This window comes from Syngnathus floridae, chromosome 13 (genome assembly GCF_059516105.1).
Source record: "Syngnathus floridae isolate MCC-2025c chromosome 13, RoL_Sflo_1.0, whole genome shotgun sequence".
NCBI classification, from domain to species: domain Eukaryota; kingdom Metazoa; phylum Chordata; class Actinopteri; order Syngnathiformes; family Syngnathidae; genus Syngnathus; species Syngnathus floridae.
In genome coordinates, this window is record NC_142425.1 from 4,349,579 (window position 1) to 4,372,540 (window position 22,962).

The 22,962-nt window shown below is 44.9% G+C and overlaps 1 protein-coding gene and 4 long non-coding RNA genes across 8 annotated transcripts in view; 3 read left to right on the forward strand and 2 right to left on the reverse strand.

Moving 5' to 3' along the window:
* Positions 1–2,755, forward strand: part of sox2 (SRY-box transcription factor 2) — an 82,055-nt gene extending 79,300 nt beyond the window's left edge. For 3 of the 4 annotated variants that reach the window (XR_015861957.1, XR_015861958.1, XR_015861955.1), the window contains 2 exons: positions 1,427–1,511; positions 2,381–2,755. The gene's annotated coding sequence lies outside the window, so the exon portion shown is untranslated. Of the gene's footprint in view, positions 1–1,426; positions 1,512–2,253; positions 2,309–2,380 lie in introns of those variants that run through there. The other variant, XR_015861956.1, reaches the window with a different exon arrangement.
* A 1,214-nt stretch (positions 2,756–3,969) lies between these two features.
* On the reverse strand, positions 3,970–7,083 carry LOC148388197 (uncharacterized). The gene is made up of 4 exons (XR_015862322.1): positions 7,017–7,083; positions 6,718–6,787; positions 4,482–4,662; positions 3,970–4,386 (listed from the first exon to the last, which is right to left on the reverse strand). It is a non-coding gene; the product is annotated as an uncharacterized LOC148388197 (long non-coding RNA).
* LOC148388198 (uncharacterized) lies at positions 6,284–8,522 on the forward strand. The gene is made up of 3 exons (XR_015862324.1): positions 6,284–6,548; positions 6,651–6,822; positions 6,921–8,522. It is a non-coding gene; the product is annotated as an uncharacterized LOC148388198 (long non-coding RNA).
* LOC148388199 (uncharacterized) lies at positions 7,107–11,321 on the reverse strand. Its single transcript, XR_015862323.1, has 3 exons — positions 11,075–11,321; positions 10,653–10,811; positions 7,107–7,157 (listed from the first exon to the last, which is right to left on the reverse strand). It is a non-coding gene; the product is annotated as an uncharacterized LOC148388199 (long non-coding RNA).
* On the forward strand, positions 11,212–14,538 carry LOC148388200 (uncharacterized). The gene is made up of 3 exons (XR_015862325.1): positions 11,212–11,387; positions 12,415–12,644; positions 14,370–14,538. It is a non-coding gene; the product is annotated as an uncharacterized LOC148388200 (long non-coding RNA).
* The last annotated feature ends 8,424 nt before the right edge of the window (positions 14,539–22,962 follow it).

Below are 22,962 nucleotides of genomic sequence, written 5' to 3' on the forward strand. Positions count from 1 at the left end.
TACCAGTGTAGATTTTCAGGGGATTATCGTCACACAACCCTGAGTCACCAGTAATTAGCGTTTCTTTTCCCATTTCTTCGTCTCTCATGCGCACACACGTACTCTCCAAAATTATAGTCAATGGAAACTACTCAATAACTCAAACGTGTAATGATGACATCTATCAGCACCAAAAAGTGTCCCAAAAATTATTTCCTGGAAATGACGTAGCAGAAACAAGCTAGCGGCTATTATCTCCCATTTGTGAAAAGCAGAAGAAACCAAATTTGTTGTCAAGTCAAGGTGCTAAAACACCTTGGGGCAAAACACACACATCCTGATTGACGTGGGGGGGCACGGGAATCAGCAAATTAAAAGCATGACCGGACAGATGACAGGGTGGTAAAGCGGAGGATGGACGGGACGGGTGAAGGGCAAGCCAGCGGGACGGAGACGGAGCAATAAAGATCAACTCGGTCCGGCTCATATTTACGACTGACACTAAATGGACTCTCGAACCATCAAAGATGTCATCTGTCTGCTTGTCACAATTATTACATACTCACTTCATTGGCAATACAGTCGAGTAGGTCTCGACTACCAGTAATGTTTTTTTTTTTTAAATCAACTGGCAATATTGCTATGTGGAAAACGGATTTTAATTACTAGTTGGGATAAGTTATATTTATCATTGCAACTGTCCTAACTTGACGTCGTAGCGATCCAAACCACCAAACAAATCAAAACTTTTATCAGCTCTGTACATTGCGCTAACGTGCTGTATAAAAAGTTAAGGGCAGTGCAGCTCGAAATTTTCTTGTGTGGTATAAGAATCAAACGGGGATGGAGGGAGTGGGGGGGGGGTGGTAGTGCAGCAGAAACTTCCCATGCTGGCCTCCCAGTGTGGCTACGTAATGAGGGCAAGGGACACACTCACACGCGCACACACACACACACACACACACACACACACACACACATACGCACATTTGAGGCCGAGCACGGCCCCACGGCTGATTAGCGGCACACAAAGGCCCCAAACAGAAGTAGCAGAGGGCTCACAATGGGAGCAGGGCCTCAAGGCGTGGCTTCTTCTGGCCTGAGGGATGGGGCGAGAGAGGTTAAGAGACAGAGGGGAAGAGAGAGAGCGAGAGTGGGGTTCCCACTGAGCTGCCCAGGGAAGCAAAGGGGGGGAGGGTTGAACCAGGGATGAGGGAGAAAAGTGGCAGACGTGAAGAACAGTTTTTGTGAGGTCCGTTTGCAGGGCGACCCTACCAAGTGAATGTCTGAGTGTTGTCAAGGAGTCGCCAGGTGGTCTCGGCCGCGTCCACCTGTGCGAGAGCGCTCCGTGTGTTGAAAAGTCGTCTGAATAACGCAATCCAAGATAAGAATTACGTCCACTATTCCTCCAACAATGTGATGCTAATGAGTACAACTGTCATTTCAGGGGCGAGCAAGGTGTGCTGTCATCCTCCCTTTTCAATGAGTCGCCGTGTCCACGACAGCTAAAGAAGCTATGGAATCATCTGGCGGTAATTCTTTTCATGTCCTTCCCCTCTTTTTAGCACGGAAAACAAAAGAACTTCCAACACCCCTCTGTAATTACGAACATAAAATCGTCTTAACTCACGGCCCATTATAGTTTGAATATGATCCACATTTCAGCGGGAGGATGAGTGAGACAGCTCGAGTAATTCCACAAAGACGGCTGTCCTGTTTTTCCAATTATTTTATGCTATTTAAATACACTCAAGCTGAGACATATACGCACATGAGCTAATGGTCCTCTGAAAGAAATCAGATGGTAATTGTGTTTGATTCAACGTAAAGGGAACCCATCAGAAAGACACCATCCAAACCAAAATAAGAAAAGTGACCTTCTTCAAAGAAAAGCATCACAATTAATGGTTTTTAAATCCTATCTGTGAGACAAAGTTAGTCATACTATTATATAGGTACACATATATAGATAGATAGATAGATAGATAGATAGATAGATAGATAGATAGATAGATAGATAGATAGATAGATAGATAGATAGATAGATAGATAGATAGATAGATAGATAGATAGATAGATAGATAGATAGATAGATAGATAGATAGATAGATAGATAGATAGATAGATAGATAGATAGATAGATAGATAGATAGATAGATAGATAGATAGATAGATATAGTGTGTGTGTGAGAGAGAGAGAGAGAGAGAGAGAGAGAGAGAGAGAGAGAGAGCGAAATTGGTATCAAAAAGTCTTTTTGCACGTTATTCCTCCAGAGAAGATGCCGTGAGCCTTTCTTGGATGATTGCGTTGAGTGAGAGAAGACTTTCATGTAGAGTAAGACGAGTCCCTTTCGATTTTCTTTCTCCATGACACTGGCGTGACTTTCTCTCTTTTGTGTAGGAGCCGGCAAAGGTGTTGCATCAGAGCAGAGGGCTCCCACGAGAGTCCAGGACATTGCTGACATCACACTGGAGGCCAATACCCGGTGCATTGAATTGAGCCTGTTTTGAACAGTTTTGAGACAATTTCCGATTTTGATTTTTGTAACCGATGATGTAGGGATGGTTGAGTCTCAATAGCAGCCTCATTTCAATCGCTGAGGCTGCCGATATCAGTCACCGCCAATTGAGGCATGGAGTAAGTCCTCCTCGACAGTAGTTGGCGCTATACAATGAAAGTTTGTCACATTCGCCAATCAAATCTGCTTTGGAATGAAAGCCTGGAGAATGTACATAAATGGTTTCCCCATGAATAAAAGCCTCAGCATTGAACGTCGTGACCTCTCATGTCTCATTCATGACATTTGTTGTTGACAGCAAATTAAAAAATGTTGTTCAAACGAAGAGTCACAATATAGGCCTGAAATGTATTTCATCTTTAAAGAAATCAAGTCACGCCATGTAGAGAGGTTCCGCCTTAGATGGAACGACAGAGACCCCAGAACGTGTCCAGAATCTGGACAACAATCGCCTCCGGTTATCTGTTGAAACGAGTGTAAATGATCACATGACTACTGCGGTCACCACTCCAAAATCTGCAGGCAACTGATGGGAGCTGACGGTTGCGCGTTTGCGTGTGTGCTTACGCGTGTCAAATCATTTGATACTCTTTTTGCCACTCCCCTTCCCAGTTCTTCTTCTTGGTGTCTTCCTGCTCATTGCTAACGCCTCCGGTGATGAAACGGATTCTCTTACTGTCTGTTACATGACTCGATTATACACACGCACACACGCGCGCACGCGCGCACACACACACACACACACACACACACACACACACACACACACACACACTCAGCCCCCCCCAACTCTACGGTCTCTTCCTCTCTTAAATACTCACGTTCATGCTGCCCAGGTGAAGTGCATGAGTGTGTTTAACCTTATTGATTGGGTCTCGCCTATATTGACGAGATCACGCTAATCAAACGCTGCTATCTGTGTTTACTGGGTGGAGATAACTTGAGAGTGATGAATTGCAGCTGAGTCCATTAAACGCCGCAGTCAAGTGTAGAGCGGCAAATCGTATCCCATTGATTGGGCAAATTTTGCTCATCAATGGCTGTAGGTTTTTGCGGTAATAAAGCAACACTCGGATATTTGGAAGCATTTTTTGGTTGAGTAGACACACACATACACTGGCGAAGTATGTATAATTGCAAAGCTTTTGCAATGCCAAGTGGCCTGGAGGCGTCCGCGGCGCCCGGCTCCATTTCACCTCACAGGAACAACCAAGAAGAAATCATTTTCTAGTTGACTGTGGAGGTCAGCAAGAAGGCAGCGTCGCCCGACGTCTCTCAGGCTGGCTGTGCCTCGATGACATGGAAGATGACGTCGAGCTCATTTTTTTGAAGCCCTAAATTGAAACTCTGACCGTAATAACCAGAGTTTAAAAAACAAATCTAATCTAGTTTGAAAACCTACCCTTAGTTTGAAACCCTACATTCAAACCCTAACCATACTTTGAAACAAATGAAATATTAAGCCTTATAATTCATTCAATTCAATTCTTATCATGATTACACTTGCGGTTTCACATTTCAGCAATCACACACAATTTCTGCAGAAATTGCACAGTTTCTAGTTTCACGTACTGAGATGGGAATTAGAGTTAACGCTGCTCTTGCAGAGTTTTGACAACACAGGGCTCCCTCGTACGTGTCTCTGGCGTCAAGAATGACAAACGGTGATTTTTGATCCAACATTACAAACAAAACACAAGTCCGAGCTGCGTTCGTCAACTGGTTGGACAGCATACATGGGGAGCTCCTCACACTTCATGGAGGCGTCGCATTCCTGTCACAAATTGTCAAATGGAAAATTTTTCCTCTTTCCGGTTTCCAACAAGGAACTATTTGCGTCAAACACTGCCTTGTGAATTTTCATGCTGGAGGGTCGCACGTTGGCCATCTGACAAACAAGACAAACACATTTCCAATCTGATGTGTGGAGTGCCCTTTTCCACACAAACAAACACGCAGAGAGGAGCGAGAAAGCAGACACACCTGAGAACCTGCATGTTCTGTTTGAGGAGGGAGACCTGTTGTTACCTGCCTGGAGGCCGGGCCCGGCCGGGCCTCACGCACGCACACCCAACGAGGACACACCGGCTCTGCGGCTAAACAAACCAACCACCCCAGCTGTGTGCGGCCGTGTGTGTGGACGGGCAGACCCTCCATCAGCATCCTGTCACACACAAGATGTTTATCCAATTTGTCAAGATAATCTTTCCTCTAACCGGCTGCCAAGTAGCCTGCCACACACACGCACATGCACACAAACTCACACACAAAGGGGAAGGTTCACCAACATCCATTGCTCGGCCTGAAATGGAAGCCCTCTCTTCCATCTTGTTGGTAAGGAGCATGGCGATTTTTTGTTAAGATTAATTTGGTGAATTGTTCATCTTGGAGTTTCGTTAATTCATGCTCAGCAATGTCAATTCTTGCATTTGCAGGATCCGATGTGAGGGGCCTTGTCCACCTGGCCCAGTTGGTTTGTTGCCCAGGAGTTTTTGAGGAGAAAGTAGTCCGTTTTTTAATTTTGAGGTGACCAATCAAGCAAGGTTTTCGAGAATAACGTCTCATATCCCGGATTAAAGCTAATGTTGTCACTTTTAGCCGTGTAAAAATGGCACAGCGATTTGCATAAATAAGCAATAAACACGCAGGCACCACATGAACACACATACGTAATTGCGGCTAAGCTCCACACGACACACTCTGCTTAGACACACACACGCACACAGACACACACACACACCCGCTGAAAATCCTGGAATGAAGCAAAGCTGATGATTTTCTAATGAATAGTTTCATTGGCCATGCTTAGGATTAGTGTAAAGGGATTGGAGGGGTATATTTACGTGCTTTTAATGATTTCACAACTTTATATTTAGAGCCGCCGCCTTATCAATGGCAATCATTTCCGGGCTTGGAAAACAAACCTCGGAGCCAGGCTACGACACAATTACACGCCCGGGCCACACGCGCGTCGGTCGCCGTGTCACCGCCGACACCGTCCGCAGAGTTAATGTGTAACATATTAAAGTGTCGTCGGGCGGAGGGATGAAAGTCAAACGCTTGTCCTTCATCAAACATATTAATGCAGAAGTTGTCGAAAAGGAAAATAACGTCTAGATGGCGAAACTTCCACTTGACTCAACGCGCCTGCGCGGCTGGAACATTGAGAGCAAATATCAAAGTAAGCTGCAGTGGAGTAAGCCTTTTAGCATCTACGCTAACAGTTGCTAAAAGAGGACGCTTGACACGGTCGGCTTCAAGTTGAAAAGGGCAGAATTGGTCTTGCCGAGCTCGTGTGGAACACGATCTCGCATTGAATGCTGAATACAGGGCAGAAGGCTCTCGAACGTCCTTTATTGTTTTTAACACATGGGAACACAACATTTTGCCATTTAGTAAATTCATCTGCTCATTCAAAATTCCAAATCCTAAACCCTAACCCTGAATCAGAAACCTCAAACCCCATTACTATCCTTTGCATGTTCGCCAGGTGTGCCCACCAAATGTAACAGAATAGTTTTTTTTCACTTCATAAAGAAGTAGAAATGCCACAGGGCCAGTAATTTTCCACTCAGAGTTTATGTCGTGTGGCCAGCTGGATGGCAGCTCAATGACAAACAACACAGAGTGTCAAATCAGAAAGTATCGCTTGTGCTGCCGCCGAATTCTGTTGGAGAGTGCCTAGAACTCTCCACCTTCCATTTTTGTCGCATGTTTTTGCCCACCTACGCTGTTCAAAAACCAAGCCGGGGCGGAACTCCCTTTTAACGTTATCACAAGCCAAAAGCATCTCCACACACGACTGCCGCGGCTTTTCTTATCTGCCCTCCGCGAGCATTCCAGTCAGAGGCAGACATTTGACCCGGTGGCAACGTAACATGTCGGGACCTGCTCATCGTCCCTCCCGAGCACGACTGGACCCACCCCGCTTTCTTCAAGGGGAACCACGCAGCCCAAAAACAGACATGTCATTCAACAGAGGGCCTTATCTTTATCTGCCTTCTACTGTTTTGATCAATGTTCGGATGTTTTTCCGCAGCATGCAGTGAGGTAAGTAGCCCACACACACACACACACACACATCCACACACACGCACGGTGACATAGCAGAGGGACTCTGGGACAGGTTAGGCCAGTTTTTTTTTCTACTAGGCTTTAACAAAACATGAGGTGTTTGTTCTGGAGCGGCTTGCGCCGTAACCGCCCACTTCACACGGACCTGCTGGGAATCCCAACATCCAGTTCTTGCAGGTGACTTTCCTGTCCATGGCGTTCAACAATGGGGAGTTCTATGAGGAAAGAAGAAGAATGAAATTCTTGTCTGGTGGGTGTGAATGTCACGCGGCACAGTTTTGAATCAAGCATGTAATTGGAGCGCAAACTCAATCTTGCGTCTTGCTAATCTTGTCTTGTTTGAAGCAGACAAATGAAGACAAACGTCTCCATAGTCGCACGTATACACACACGCCATCATCATCACATCTCTCGGCAGAGTGAGCAGTCATGAAGGCGGCCAACCTGTTGGCGTGATGAATAGACTCCGGACAGCTGAGAGCAGCTTCTGTCAGGGAAGCGGCTGGCCCGCTGCCGGCAAGGTGTCTCAGACGAGGAAGCGCCGGCCTCTCAAATCGACCTTTTCAAACTTCGGGGCTGCATAACCTACGGCAGAGACGTTTCAAATGACAGGAAAGGAGATGGTCACTGAAATGACACAACACAGTTCGCGACAATTACAAAGATGGAAAAAAATCCACTTCCAGTCGTGGTTAGCCCGTCATTTTCCAATGTTCTCATCAATCGTCAGACTGAAGGAATTCCCGCCAGATCGGCTTGAAAAAACAAAAATGGTTTGACGATGATGTCTGACTGATCGTTAAATTCTGATAAAGCGCCCACCCTTGTGCCAAATACAGCCCAAAAGTAATTAATGGATGAAACCAAATTTCCTTCAACAAAACCAAAAAGAAGCAAGAGATGATTGCTGTGAGTTATCAGTGTCTTTAAAAATCACAAGACAAAGTTCAAAACCTCGATCTGACTTTTGACGGTCATTCCCTAAAACAGCCAACTAAACAATTCCAAAGCAACAGACAATCGGGATGTAGGCGATTCTTGCAGCATTTCTTGATGTTGGTGCAAACAAGCAGCGGGCCAGTGTACAGTATGCAATCATCCAAACGAGGGTGCTTCTTTACGCGCCCGCCACACTGTTCGCTCCGTCATGTAAGCGGCGTGTAATGGAGCATGACAGCTCCCTGGTTCCCCGGCGACCTTTGGCCCCAATCTCAGCGGCGCGGGAGCCGAGCCTACCCGGCCGCGATTCTCACACAGACCTCATCACATTGTTTCAGCAGATTGGAGGAGATTGCTCCGTCAGACGTGCACAGCGCAACCAGTTAGCCACCAAAGTTCCTACTTCCTGTCTGTCTGCTTTCGTCTGCTAATTCGTTTGTCATCTTGACATGTGATATCATTTTATAGCTTGGCAGTCGCTGAAAGGCAGCTCAGTAAATTGATCTGATTGATTATATCGGCCAGACAATCCGATGTAAAACTTGCTACGCGTTGAGAGGTTGTCAGTGTGTGTGGCCGGGAGACGCCCGGAATACTTGTGACGGAAGCGCAACCGAGCAGAAAAGAGGCTGCCGCATTTGCACCTTGGTGCAGACACTAGGACTCCCGCATGCACACACACACACGCCAGACACGCAAGTGTGTGTGATGCAGATGTCCAATGACAGCTCTCTGCTGGGGGTCATCTGGAAGCAGCTGCCTGGGGGACGTAGGGCGCCACGCACACGCACACTGCCCATTAGCAACTATGTCATGATGTGTGGTGTGACCTGTCGTCACCCAAAATCTACAAATTACAGTCAATAGAATGATGGGAAAAAGTTTTTTCTTATTAACACAAAATGCGTTCAGAGTAATGACAATTTTTACTGCCCCGTCAAGGAGTAAACTTCTGCGTAGCTAACATAACTAGCGTATTTGCAGCTGGACGAGGATGGAGGGACAAGTGAGATGAGGTAAGCAGGGGGGAGGGGGGGGCGCAATTTTGTGGTCTTGATTGACCACAAAACGAAATGATTTCAAATACAAATACGAGGACTCTCGGATTGCATTTTGGATTAAAGCTGTTTTTTTGTGTTGCTTCTGAGCAAAATGCTTCTCTGTCTCTCTGTCTCACTTTTATTGGTACAAAACATGAGCTCAGCTGGTAGTGAGACATCAGGGTTCAAGTTGCACAATAACCCAGCGTCTCCTCTCAAAGTGTGTCCGCATTATCGCCTTCATCTGCTGTTTGGGTTTCGGCGGGTTACACACGGTTGCCGCGAGGGAACTACTGTGATTACCATTCACAGAGCCACAATGAGCTCATCTGGCTCACATACACAACAGACACAGACACACATTTTCAGCCGTCGGACACTTGATGCCTGCGCACACTCGGTGGGAATGAACACACGCGCTCACACAAACACACAAACACACACACACCAAGACCATCTTGAGTTCATGTTTATTGTTGTTTATGTGCTTTTTTGGAGCGTATTACATATGACTGTGTTTTATGGCTCTCACTGTTTCGGGATCGACTTTTCTTTAGGAGCGAAGCAGCTTTGATCAATTATCACGGATCCGTTGATCAATTTCCTATGCAAAATAACCCAAACGTTGAACTTTCACTTCAAACCTAAACAAAAGGTTCACCATGTCCAGCTTGCCTCACAAAGTTAACAGAAAATTAAAATCAAAAGCCCGTTGATGTTAACGCAATCTTAAATCGATCTATTATCGGTTTTCGAATAAGGCCGTTGGCGATATTCGTCAATATGTCGATTATCAGTGCCCGTCTACTTGAAAATACATGTTTGAAACAGTCATAAGTCATCGGAAAGTGTCACTAGAAAGCTACGTGCAAACGTTATGAGGTCAGTGGGAGGAGGAGCTCAAAACCTGTATCCCATATATTTTGTTGCCATGGAGATCAGTGTACACAAGGGTCAAACAGGAAGTGAAGGAGGCAGACAGGTACACCGCAATCAATGTAACCCCCCCATCGACATGTACTTGAAAATCCCTCCTCGGTTTCTCCACTTTTGGCTGTATTAAAAGTTTGAGTCCATATTTCAAAGTAAGGCGCCATTTATGTCATTCCGTTCCCAGGAAAACAAAGAAAAAGGTGTCAGAAGGAAAATGAGGTTCTTTTCAGAATCACTTGCTCGTAGAGTGGACCCCCACTATTCGGAGCGTATCGGGGGGTTTTGGGGTGCGGCAGACAACTTGTGCTGCTTCCTTAAAAGGAATTCTAATTGCCTGTATTGATCGCTCAAAACATAAAAGTATTGCAAAGTATGACAGCAAAAGCACTTTCATTGCATTTCAAAGGCTTCTTCAAACATTGCTCAACTCTGCTCAACTGTCGAGTCAAAAAAAAAAAAACTGAGCGCCACATGGACGGTAACAATGATGGCGATGATGAAAAATCGAAGTTAGTGTGCGGCGGATGGGCGATGCGAGCGAGCGCGTCATCCCGCCCGGTCGGACTGCCAAGAAAAGTTAAAATGACCACCCCGGCAGAGGCAATTATTGAATTAGTTTCAAAGTTCACTCTGAGCACTCCTCCTGTTTCATACTGTGGATAATCTTTCCAGGGAGACATAATCCTATGCCTGCGAGGCCTGCAAAAATGGACCTGTTTGCATGAGCGTGTGCGTGCGTGCGCGCGCGCGTGTTCGCCGGGACGAAGGAGCGAAAATTAGATGAGCAGGAGTGTTTATTTTGGTACATGTGAGCGAGTGCTTATGTGTTTTCTCTTTCCCCTCCCTTTCACGCCTCCTATCCGCCTTTTCCCCACAAACACACACACGAGCACGCGCACACACGCGCACACACCTGTGCGAGTGTTTTCAGGTGTATTTTGTTCAGAGGGAGGTAGCGGAATTGGCAGCATTATCGCCCTGAGAAACCTCTGATCTCTAAATGCACTTGCTAAAACCCTGCTGCTTGGAGGAGGGAATGCTCGCGCACGCATACACACAAAACCACGCACACACACACACACACACACACACACAGGTGTGCTGTAGCCGGTGTGAACACAGCTGTAATCGCAGCGAGCGTCAAAGTGTACAGGAAGCATTGGTTTACCTGAGTAAGCCACGGCGGGAACCTTGCTAGGGCTTCTTTGATGGGAAGTTTGTTCTTATTGTGGATTTAATCCAGCCTGCTGACAGAGGTGCATCTACAGTACACAGTTTCCTCATGTACACACGCACACACACTCGGTTGCTGTTTTGCGTCCTTGACCTATAGAGCAAAAAAGAAGAATTTGAAAAATAAACACATTTACATGACAGATGATGACAATAATATAGTCTTCGTATTATGGAATGATCATTCTTATTTGAAGAAAATACAGGGAGGCGTTCTAAAATCACATAACTAAAGGTTCCAGATGTTCAAGTATTTCTTTTACTTCATGTTTTAGTTCTCAACGAGGAAAGACAACTTTTAATTTCAGAACTAAAAGGATACAAAGATTGCATTGACACTTTCACAAAACCGCTGACCTAAATTGAGAAGATGTCTGAAATAAAGAGTCACAAACATCCTGCCAGAATAAGAAAATGGGCGGAGTCATGGGAGAACGTTGTCACATTGTGAGCTGCCAGGTGTGCAAATTGCTGCAGACCTGCACGACTGTGTGTGTGTGTGTGTGTGTGTGTGTGTGTCTGTGTGTGTGTGTGTGTGTGTGTGTGTGTGTGTGTGTGTGTGTGTGTGTGTGTGTGTGTGTGTGTGTGTGTGTGTGTGTGTGTGTTAAATGAGTCACGCAGATCTGCGTGGGCGTGTTTGCCTTATCTCTGTGCTGATGGAAACGACGAGGTGAGTGTGTACAAGAAGCTGATTGGTCTCTAACAGCTGCTATTAGCTTTGGTAATCCTTGCACAATATGAAACTCACGCACAAGTAGAACGTGCCAGACGGGGATAGAAATATAAGCTTTTATTTTGAAGGCAGGGGGAACAAAATAAGCCCAAAGTGATAAAGATTTTTGTTTTTTTCTTTACATCTCGACAAGTGGTTACATTTTTAAAGGATCACTTTGAGCAAACTGAGGAAGTCCCAATGTCCCTGGTGAGCTACTTTTTAGAACAGGCCCACTTGCTCCTCATCGGGTCCTTGGGGGAGGGGGGGGGGGGGGTGTTACCCGCTGGCACCGTGTGGATAACCTTTGACCTTCGGTGTAACTGATTCTAGGGAGAAACATATGTACATACGTGTACTCAAGAATCTGATCTTATATGAGCCTTGTGCTGAGTTCAGTCAGACTGAATTCTTCATTCTTCTTTTATCCATCTGTTACTTTCAGTCCAGCGCTTTTGGGTCACTCTGGATTTGTCCCGTTCAATAATTTACGGAGCAGGCGTTTAGGAAAGTTGATGGCGGCCAATTGTTGGTGTCAAATTCAGACTATGTTCCTCCTCGATAATTAAACAACCTGAGGGCAACCAGCGGAGCTCAGGCGGGCTGGTAGGAGTGAGCATGAACAGCTCAATATCAAAACTGCTGACAAACACTTTTGACATCTCAAAGCGGACGGAGTACTTAAATGAGACGTAACACGCTGGCTGAACTGTGACAAAAGTCCGAGCAGCTGAAAAAGAAGCTCTCCCATTTGAGCCTTTGCTGGAAAGCAGGGCCTTTGTAGCTCAAGTTGGAAGGGCAAGATGGTGCGAGTGACCGTTAGACACCACCCAGACACCAGAGAGCCGGAAAACTCCCTCGGGGATAAAACCGAAGCGAGCGAGTGAGAGCAAATTGCTGCGCAGAACAAAGAACTTCATTGCTGTCGGTGCTTTTCTATTTTTTAAAAGAGTTCTTTTGTCTCCTGGAAAACTGTAAAATCCAGGCGGCCCTGAGCAGCAGCTGGCAGGTAGGACCGCGGGGAAGGCGGGAGGGAGCCAGCGAGAAAGCCGACAAGTCAGATACGGAGGAGGAGCAAGAAACGCAATTGAGCAGATGTCGGCATGCTGAGATGAACCCGAAGACGGATTGCTGTCTCTCAACTTCATCCTATGAGTTCACTACACATTGAGAGAAATAATTTTCCTCACCGTGGTTTGAGCTTACAAGTTTGCTGTAAGTATTAAGGAGTACACAAAATGGCCGCCCCTGAAAATAGATATAAACAGTTGGATTGTTCTGACTCATTCAAATGAATCAGAATGCCGTCTTGAGACCGGCTGAGGCGCATACAACATTTTACTGTATAGCAAACATTGGACTTCAGTTTATTTCTCCTTTAAATCTCAGGCGCACACAAATAGTAAACAAACAATGTGCCCGGCATGTTTCCAAGCGGGTCAACAATAACCTCAATAGCTGAAAGTATCCTTGTGAGCACGTGTGTGCGTGTTGCTAACAGTGCCAGTCGTCTATTCAATTCCAGCAAGCCGCCTAAAACACTCAATCACCCGTTTATCCAAGCTTGTCTTCATGCTGAAACACACACACACTTGCCTCGGCAGATGGTGGTGCCACCCCGCCAAAGCGGTGTGACGACACGCGCACACACACACACCGAATCAAATAAAGAGGAGGGGAGCGTCTGTTTCAGCTGCCTCTCCTTGTCGCAGAGGTTGGCATCAGTCATGGTTGCTTTCCATCCATCACACTGCTTGCTTTGGGGTGGAAGGGGGGTGTCCTTTGAAGCCCACCTCTTCGAGTGAAATAAGTGAAAATATCATAGGAGAAAAACAAGTCATGAGGAAAAGTTAGTTTCCAGGCCGGATCCTCTCGATCCAAAGCAACGCGAAGGGACATGTTTGTTTACAAAGTCGGCACCATACTCTGAAGGAGGAGAGAGAATAGGCCGAAAATGTTTTCGGAGGCCTCTCCCGGCTGCTGTGCCAATGCTGTGCACGCTCACACACGCACACACGCAGGGCCTCGCCACCACAACACCATCAATCACTTTCTCAACAACAAAAACTGACAAGTGATCTTAACAGGCGCCCATCACGGTGTGAATGGAAATCAGTGTACAAGCCAGACAGAATCTGGGGACAATATTTGTGGGTGTGCTAAGCCATGTTTCCACATCTCCGTTGATTACGTGTTACACCTTCACCTCCGCTTTAAGTCTGACTAGATTTAGGATGCCGATCAACAATGCTGTACAATAGACAGCAGCAAGTCACATCAAAATGCTGAGTCGAGAATTTGTGAGGAAATCTCAAACAGCACAAGGACATTCACATGACAAACTCGCGTGACTTATGACGGACAAAGGCCATAGCATCTTCTGAAAATATTACTCAACTTTTTACAGTCTCCAAGCCCAAAAGAGATTAGTTGATTAGTTGGGTGCTTTGTGTCTAGCTTAGCTTAGTTGAGCATCACGTTCCCAAGTTGACATGCAATAAAAACACCATATGCGTAAAAACAAAACAAACACACAGTCTCCTCTATTAACGCGGCAAATCCGACTTTGCTCCTTTCGTTTTGCGTCTTTCCGAATTCCGGGTGCGCTTTTAGCACCGCTACTTTTAGCTTACACGCTAATCCCCTCAGAGAATATATTCATTAGAACATGAATCGGGGCCGTCTAATTAGCTGTCTCACACGGCCTTCCGCTCGCAGGTACTTAGACGCGGCACCCCTGACTGAACTCACCTGGGGAAAAATACGAGCAAGAGTGAAAAAGCGAAATTTGACTTCTTTTATTTCATTAGCGCTAACATTTTGACCAAAAGTGTCATGTCTAAAATGATTCCCACTCAAAATGGGCATGTATGGCTGATAGTAATTCTTTGGAACGGTTTACCAATTAAAAATGAGTAAAATTTGTTTTCTGAGTCACAGCTGGGCCGGTGACTGTCCCAGGTGACGTTGGCCAGGAGGCAGACTACATCCTGGAGCGGTCGGAGACAACCAACCAGTCACACTCACATTTATTCTATTTAACCTCCCATGCAAGTGCTAAGCAAAAAAAAAAAACTTGACCTGTCCAGATTTATTAACTAGCACACGATACTTAATAACTACAGATGAAAATGCAGACATTCTCATTTTGTTCATCGATATTTACAAATGTCAAAGTATTTTGCTTCTGGGCTGGCAATACATAAACCAGTTGCACAGCTCAGCATGTCTTCTTTGTCTTTGTTAATGAATTGATATCATTAATATTTGCTGCGGGCTCAAAAGGGAATCCTAACTGAAGAGGTGCGTGAGTGTCAGCAAAGAGGAAACTTCCTGCTAACAGGCCGGAGCAGGCTCCGAGTGCGAGCGGGGTGGGGGTGGTGGTGGGGTTTAAGTGAGCCGTGGAGGTGCAGCTTCCTCGTGTTCACACGGGACCACACAACATGATAACACACTCATTACGTTTGCTTAGCTTTGTGTATCCACGCACACTCGTTCTCGCTCAAGAACTTAAAAAAATGCTACAAGATGGGATCATTTTTAGATTTGGAGTTTGCCACTTATGCTGCGTGACGCCAACAGCATTTATTTGCCAGTGTGTGTGTGGGGGGGGTGCGTGGGTGTGCATGTGTGGTGTGTGTGTTTGTGTGTGTGCGTGTGTGTGTGCGTGTGTGTGTTCTGGGTGGGTCTGTTTAGCTGTCACCTACTCAGAAGTCATGATGCAGGGTCTTAGAGGTAGTTTCTCACAGCTGAATGCACACACACGCACACACACACACACACACAAGGCCTCACAGCGTTGACAGGTGGAAATAAACGGAGCAGAACGTGGCAAATCCACGACTGCTTAGGAGAAGCAGAGAACGACCGGAAAAAAAAAATAATGGCACTTTGGGTAAGATTGCACAAATTTGGATCAATGATTGTTTATCGTCATCTTGACTTGACAAAACAAATTTCGGTCTATCCTGCTATCTTCCATAATTAACGTCTGAAGTCATAGTTAAACATTCTTAACTTAGAATATTTAATCATAACAATTATAAATTGGTTTCGCTCAAGTACTTCCATTATATTGTGTAATGCAAACACAAATGAACATAGCTGTCACTCTCGTTGTAAATGTGTTGTATCGTTTTACATATATTTATATATTCATAGTATATATTATAAAATGAAGAACGTAACTGACTTTTGAACACGTTTGCACACTGTCATCCCCTGGAGGGCTTTCAGAGTATTCCACTCTCGTTTCTTTGTTTTTTTTGCAGCAAGTTCAGCCATGTTGTCCGCCATGCACACACACGTATACACACACACACACACACACACACACACACACACACACACACACACACACACACACACACACACACACATACACTTGCTGGCATCCCAAGAGCCGTCTTCACCTGCAATCGTCCGAGCTTACGCTGCATCTGTCGAAGGCACATGTAGCACATTACTTAATGTCGACTCATTGCGTGTCTCTTGGATTTACGACAAAACCAATCTTAGTTTCTATTTTTCGGGCTGCTGGCAAACGGAGTCAGGCTTAGTGCATTTTACCTGCCAGGGCTCACAATGCGGTGGCAACTTAATATACGACACGCTTTAAATAAAGATTAGTTATTTGTCACATGTAGACTTGCAACATGTCTCACTTGAATACAAAATGCAATTCAGCTTTTAATGTCAGCTGGGCATGGCTTGAACAGGGATTACTTTTTTTTTAATCCTCAAAGTCAAGTTACGTTGTTGAGATTTGAAGTCGCAGGGGCCGAGCCAAGGCGCCAGATAACCAACCGTATGACACAATATCATTAGACGGGCCTTACTAATGCACGCTAAGTTAGACTACCTGCACGGTCAAGGGTTTAGGAGTCAAAATTTTTGAGTCACACTGGATAAAATGCATTTTTGCATTTCCATCTATCGGGTATCGCTGTCGATGCACAGGTGTAAATTCCCACCCCTCCTCCCCCAGGTATCATCATCAAAGAGTACGTGATCCTCATGTCAACTGTCGGCCTCGTACCTGCTAATGTGTTTTGGTTTCCCCATTACACGCCTAACGTGTCGCTGGAATCACACGACAAAGGACATCCTCACTTAGAAACACACAACATACACGCACTTTCGACTCGAGTTTTTGCTCATTCGCTTGGGTGGGCCTGTCCGTCTGGCTGCAGCGGGAGGATTAAACCTGAGATTACACTGACATGACACACACGAATACAAGAGGAATTAGTATGTGCGCGCGCGCATGTTGGAAATTGGCCATATGAACATTTGTGTGTATTTGTGCGCATTTGCTGAGTGAGTGACGCCTAAAGTGGAAGGACTCTCCCAGGCTGCTTCTTGCTCGCTTCCAAGTCAGTCAGCCATTCATGTCAAAGCTCCTATTAATCCTTTCAGTTAACAGCGCATTCCATTCAAATCTATCTTTACAACTTCATGCTTACAGTGCATTCCATTCAAAGTGAAAATTTACTGCGGTGAATCCAGACAGGAAATCATAATTGTTTTCCAGCAGGTTGCCTCGCAGACACCTTGCCTTGCCCTTCCCTGAGAACCTTCCACTTTAATCTCTGTTCAATGGCGGTAACCCTGAGCCGGCCTGTCCCTTGCCTTCAACAATGCCCTGAAACTCTGTTGTTGTTGCCTTTCTGATAAACAGCTACAGGTGGAGGGAGTCCGTCAGTATCCAACAACAATCTCAGGAACATCACACGTTGAAAAACAAAATGCCGGCAAGTTTCTTTGAGAATGGAATATGGTATAACTATCAATTTTTCTACAGGGGGTTCTGGAGTTGAAACATGCTACCACCAAGTCATTTCACCTTAAAACATGAAAAACGCAAACACAAATACACTTGTTAGCATTGAAGGTTTGGGAATTTTGCCCACAAAATTAAACATCCCCCTGATAGATTTTTCGATACTATTTGACATGGCAGAAAAGTGGACATGGTGTCATCCATCCATTTTCTAGACCAGGGGTCACCAACACGGTGCCCGCTGGCTCCAGGTCGCCCGTGAGGACCGCATGAGTCGCCTGCAGGACTGTTCTAAAATTAGCTCAAATAGCGGCATTTGTCAGTTAGCTGCATCTATTTATTTTACAGTCAAACCTTAGTTTTAGAACGTCCCGGTTCTCGAACAAATCAGAATTCGAACAAAAAATTCGAGATTTTTTTGCTTCGGTTGTCGAACCTTGCGAGATGAGTCGGGAGGACCCGAGAAAACCCGACCACGCGGCCCGGATGCCAACTGACTCCGTTGTTATTGTATTTTTATTACTATGAGGATTGTATTAGCCCCTAATCATGCCTCCAAAACACAAGGACGCTCTTAAAGCAATGCGACACTGAGCGCCCGGGGCGCTGCGGTTGCGCGATCGGACCAAATTGAGCTCCCTGCGCACTTAGGTCCACTTAAATTTTGGAAAGTACATCAGGACTTAAAATAATATTTTCTAAATTTCAGCGACGGCTCTGTCACAATAATGCGACCAGGGCGGTGCAGTTGCGCGGTCGGCGACGCGTTCCGGTTGCGCGTTCGGCGGTGCGCTGCAGTTGTGCGATCGGACAAAATTAAGCTCCCTGCGCACTTAGGTCCACTTAAATTTTGAAAAGTACATCAGGACTTTAAAAATATTTCCTAAATTTCAGCGACGGCTCTGTCACAATGATGCGACCAGCATGGTGCAGTTGCGCGGTGGGCGACGAGCTAGGGTTGCGCGTTCGGCGGTGCGCTGCAGTTGCGCGATCGGACAGAATTAAGCTCCCCGCGCTCTTAAGTCTACTTAAATCTTGGGAAGTACATTAGGACTTTAAAAATATTTTCTAAATTTCAGCGACGGCTCTGTCACAATAATGCGACAAGCGCGGTGCAGTTGCCCGGTGGGCGACGCGCTACGGTTGCGATCGGACAAATATGCGCAAATGAAAAAATGCTTTAAAAAGGCGTTTTTTTTGGCTTGAAACGAAATTTAAAAAATGTATGTACATTATGTGTAATGGGAAAAATAGATTCGGAATTCGACCAATTCGCTTCTCGAACCGCCTTCTGGAATGGATTGTGGTTGAAAACCAAGGTTTGACTGTATTTTTGCTATTCTTGTTAAAATCACACTTACCGTATTTGCCGGTGTATAAGTCGACTCGGAGCATAAGTCGACCCCCTAAAATTCGACGGAAATTTACGATTTTATGATATATCCTTTGTATAAGTCGAGCTCAATTGTTGCATTATATTAAACTTCAAAATTCAATCAGAAATATGCAAAATTTATTGACGAAATGTGTTCAAATTCGCGAGTTTGTAGCGAGCGATCTATACGCCATTTTAAATATTATTTACTTCATGACCCTGTGATATTACGCGCCGAGAGAGACTAACAACAATGAACACTCTTAGAAACTGGTTTATTTTTAGTTAAGAAACAACAAATTATAATTATAAAGTGATTGCCGGTACATAGAGTTCAAAATTTGTCTTCATCGTCGCTATTTCCGAAAAGCTCGTTCCATTGGTTTTCGTTTAGTTTGTCGTCATAAAGGGCATCTTCTTGGTCTTCTCCATCCTCAGTTTCCTCCTCCTCTTCCCAGATAAGGTTGTCTTCTGTCCCATCGAGAGCGTTTGGCGAATATTTTCTAAGTGCCAACGGCTCTTGCACCATAAAGAGTCCGCCTCGGCTGGTTCCCCATGTCGGCCAGAACAAGTGAAAATTCGGCCTCTTCCCCTGGAAGTCTGGCCAAGTTTGGCGAATATTTTCTAAGTGCCAACGACTCAACCGCCGTAAAGTGTCCGCCTCGGCTGGTTCCTCCGGTCGGCCAGAACAAGTGCCAACGACTCAACCGCCGTAAAGTGTCCGCCTCGGCTGGTTCCCCGTGTCGGCCACCACAAGTGAAAATTCGGCCTCTTCCCCTGGAAGTCCGGCCAAGTTTGGCGAATATTTTCTAAGTGCCAACGACTCAACCGCCGTAAAGTGTCCGCCTCGGCTGGTTCCTCCGGTCGGCCAGAACAAGTGAAAATTCGGCCTCTTCCCCTGGAAGTCTGGCCAAGTTTGGCGAATATTTTCTAAGTGCCAACGACATTCATTTAGACATGGCGATTGAATGTTTACGTACCGGTAGTTATTGTCGTTGCTTGACGCGCGATGACTCGCACATTCGCTCAATACCCAGTACTTCCCCCTAGCAGTCATCGTCGCTGCCTGGCTTTCGATGTCCGTTATTGAGGTGAGAATATCTGAAATTGTTGCTGAGGATGCGTGTTAATGCGACGAACGCTTTATAATGATTCAGTTTCTCGCTGTTTGATGAGCCTGACGGACGCACACCCACGCACAATGAGATGCATGAGAAACGGCCTTGGTTACCATCACATTTGAAGCGATGAATACGAAGTTAAATTTTATGACTCGGTGTATAAGTCGAGGTCGATTTTTTCGGTCGATTTTGGATCGAAAAAGGTCGACTAATACACCGACAAATACGGTACATGTGGACTGGAAATGACAATAATAACACATACTGAAAGGCAAATTGAGCAAATTGGCTATTTCAGAAGTGTGCGTCAAACTGGTAGCCCTTTGCCTTAATCAGTACCCAGGAAGTAGCTCTCGGTTTAAGAAAGGTTGGTGACCCCTGTTCTAGACCAATAGATAGCTACCTAGCAAACGAGACAGCAAGCGAGCAAGCTAACTAGCTAGCATAGCAGTTTTAACAGTATGAAGTAACAAAGTATTTGACATTTAGTTTGTATATAAGTAGCAGAATAATTAATTGAAAAGGTTTGAGAAGGTTTGTTTTATTGCTTGTTTTGTTTCTAAGGGTACATATAGTCTCACAGGGAACAAATATTCCGGGAACAATTTTTCAGCATCATCATCGATGCCGAGTGAAAACCATGTGAAGTGGCCACTAAAGACATACGTAAACCTGCACGGGTACTTGTGTAATCGCCGCGGCACTTTCAAGCACTTTTGTGGGAACGCATTGTCCGGGCGAGGAGCGATAGAAGTGGTTTGGAGGAGGAGTGGATATTTCCCAGAAGGTATTTGGCCAGAGTGAGGGCGGCTCTGCCCTAAGACTAAACATGAGGCAACGCAGGTACATTGAAAGACGGCTTAGCTGAGCTCAGACGCTGCACAAACCAGATCGACTGGACTGGGCCCACACACGGCAGAAACTCTTACAGCATTCCAGTGCATCTATTCATCAAATTTGAAAAAACACGACATGATCACATGTAAATAGTTTTGAAAGCGTGTATATACCCGCAAAAAAGTTAAAAAGGTCAGTTCTTAAAGATTTGCTGCTGATGGACAAAGTAAGGCACAAACGTGCAGAACTTGAGAGACCACTCCTACCTGTAGCACTCTTTGAGAATCACGTCTCAAAGAGCTTTTTTGGTGATGCAAAACAAGCTTCAAAACTAAATTCAGTACAATTCATTTATTTCTGAAACTCAAGGGTCAAGGAGTTTTTATTCTATTTAGACTTGTTACTACCCAACAATTTAATAACACTATCTTTCAATCAAAGTTTTTATAACAGATCTTGAGATGAGACCTTGACCCATTCAAGTGGTTGCACAATATCAGGTTACGAATACTTTTCTTTAGAGAAGTGCGTAGCTATGATTGCTTAATATCAGAGAAATTCTTTGGATTACTTTAAAACTCGCAATATTTCCGCACCTTTCCGTTCTTCGAGGGTGGTCTGCACTGATCTCTTAACCCTGACGTAGCAGTCAAAACACCACATTACGTGCGTGTGCGTGTGTGCGTGCGGGCGTGCGTGCATGTGTGCGTGCGTGCGTGCGTGCGTGCGTGTGTGTGTGCGTGTGTGTGTGTATGCGCACGCACGTGTATGTGAGGCTATGATTCACCACCCTGTGATAGTGGAACAATCTTTTAACACACCTCCATTCAAGGCTCCTACCAAAATTAGAAGTGGAGCGTTTCTAAAAAAAAAAAAAAAAAAATGTCATAGCTGGAAGTATTATTTAGCAGAGTTAAAAATATATGTCAGTATGTATAACACAAGAGCGAGCTTTGATTCAATAGTATCTCTAATCATATGATAAACCACAAATGTTTTTAAATTATTTAAATTACAACCCGAATTAGATTGCATGAACATGTCCGGTAGTTGTTACGTGGTTCAAATGATGTGGAAATACAGTTTGGGAGAATCCAGACGTTTTCCCGAACTTCGAAATGGCTACCACGCCCCTGTTAAATGGAAAATAATTACTTGGGGGCTTATTTTTGACATTTTACATTTTTGCATTTTACAAAGCAAGCACAGAACTAAAACAAAAAGAAAAAAAAAGAAAAGGACACCCAAAAAGTCAGATATTATTCTGTAACACTGACACGAGTTCACGTCACAATTCTTGCACTTTTGTTTGGAAATCATCTCACAAAGCCAGAGGCCATGAAACTTACTCAGCACCTCTGCGACTTTGCAAACTCAACTTTCAATAGAAAAACACATCAAAGCGTGCTTTTATAACCACAATATCGATTCGGAAATGGGATTTAGGTTTGAAATCTGGCTTGGCTGGAACCCAGAGCACCTGGCTGGCCTCGAACAAACACAAACAGGATACAAATTAGTAAGAGGGCTCACAAGACAGTAGTGAGGAGGCGCAATTGCTTCTTTTAAGTTCAACATCTGCGGTTACAGCGCTTAAAGAAAGAAAGAAAAAAGAAAGGCGGAGAGAGTTACAAGAGGAACTGAAGGATGTGAATGCAGACAAAAAGAACGACAAAAATGAAAGCCGTTCACGGAAGACAAAAGAAATACGAAAGTTTTTTTTTTTTTTTTTGCTAGTTGTTGACACGGCATCCATTGCAGGTATCAGGCCTGGAAAAACACATCAGAGATTTGTTTGCTTGGGGTGAGTACAACACCCTCGCCATACATCGCTCACACACACACACACACGTGCACACACACACAAGCGTGGAAAAACAAAGTTTGAGGGGCAGGCTTGGTCTTGCAGTAGGCTAACAGTTTGCAGAGCAGTCAGAGAGAGTGAGCATTAGCAGGTTGGCCTAAGGTGTGGCCCACATTAGCCGGTCAGATGTGGAGGGCAGGTGAGGGGCGAAAAAAAATAAATAAATAAAGACGACCAGAGTAGGAGACAGTTTTTCACTTTTCTTTCTATGCGTTTTCTGTTTGGGGTCATCGCGATACGTGATGTCATTCCCACTCAGCATGAGTCAGTTCAAGGCAAAATGACTGCCTCCTGAATTAGAAGCCGCTTTGGATAATGATGTCACTCGCGAGTACAATCACTTTGAGCTAGTCATAAACCTTTACAGCAATCCAAATATGATATATAATTTTCTATTCTTAAAATAAATGAATATTTCTGGCAAGATTTTAATCAAACTACTGACAACTGAGGAAATTTTGTTTTTACAAAACAATAAGAAACAATCTAGTAATTTTCATGAGGATAAGCAGTATAGGCCACGTGGACACTATCTGCTAAATTGAAATAAATTT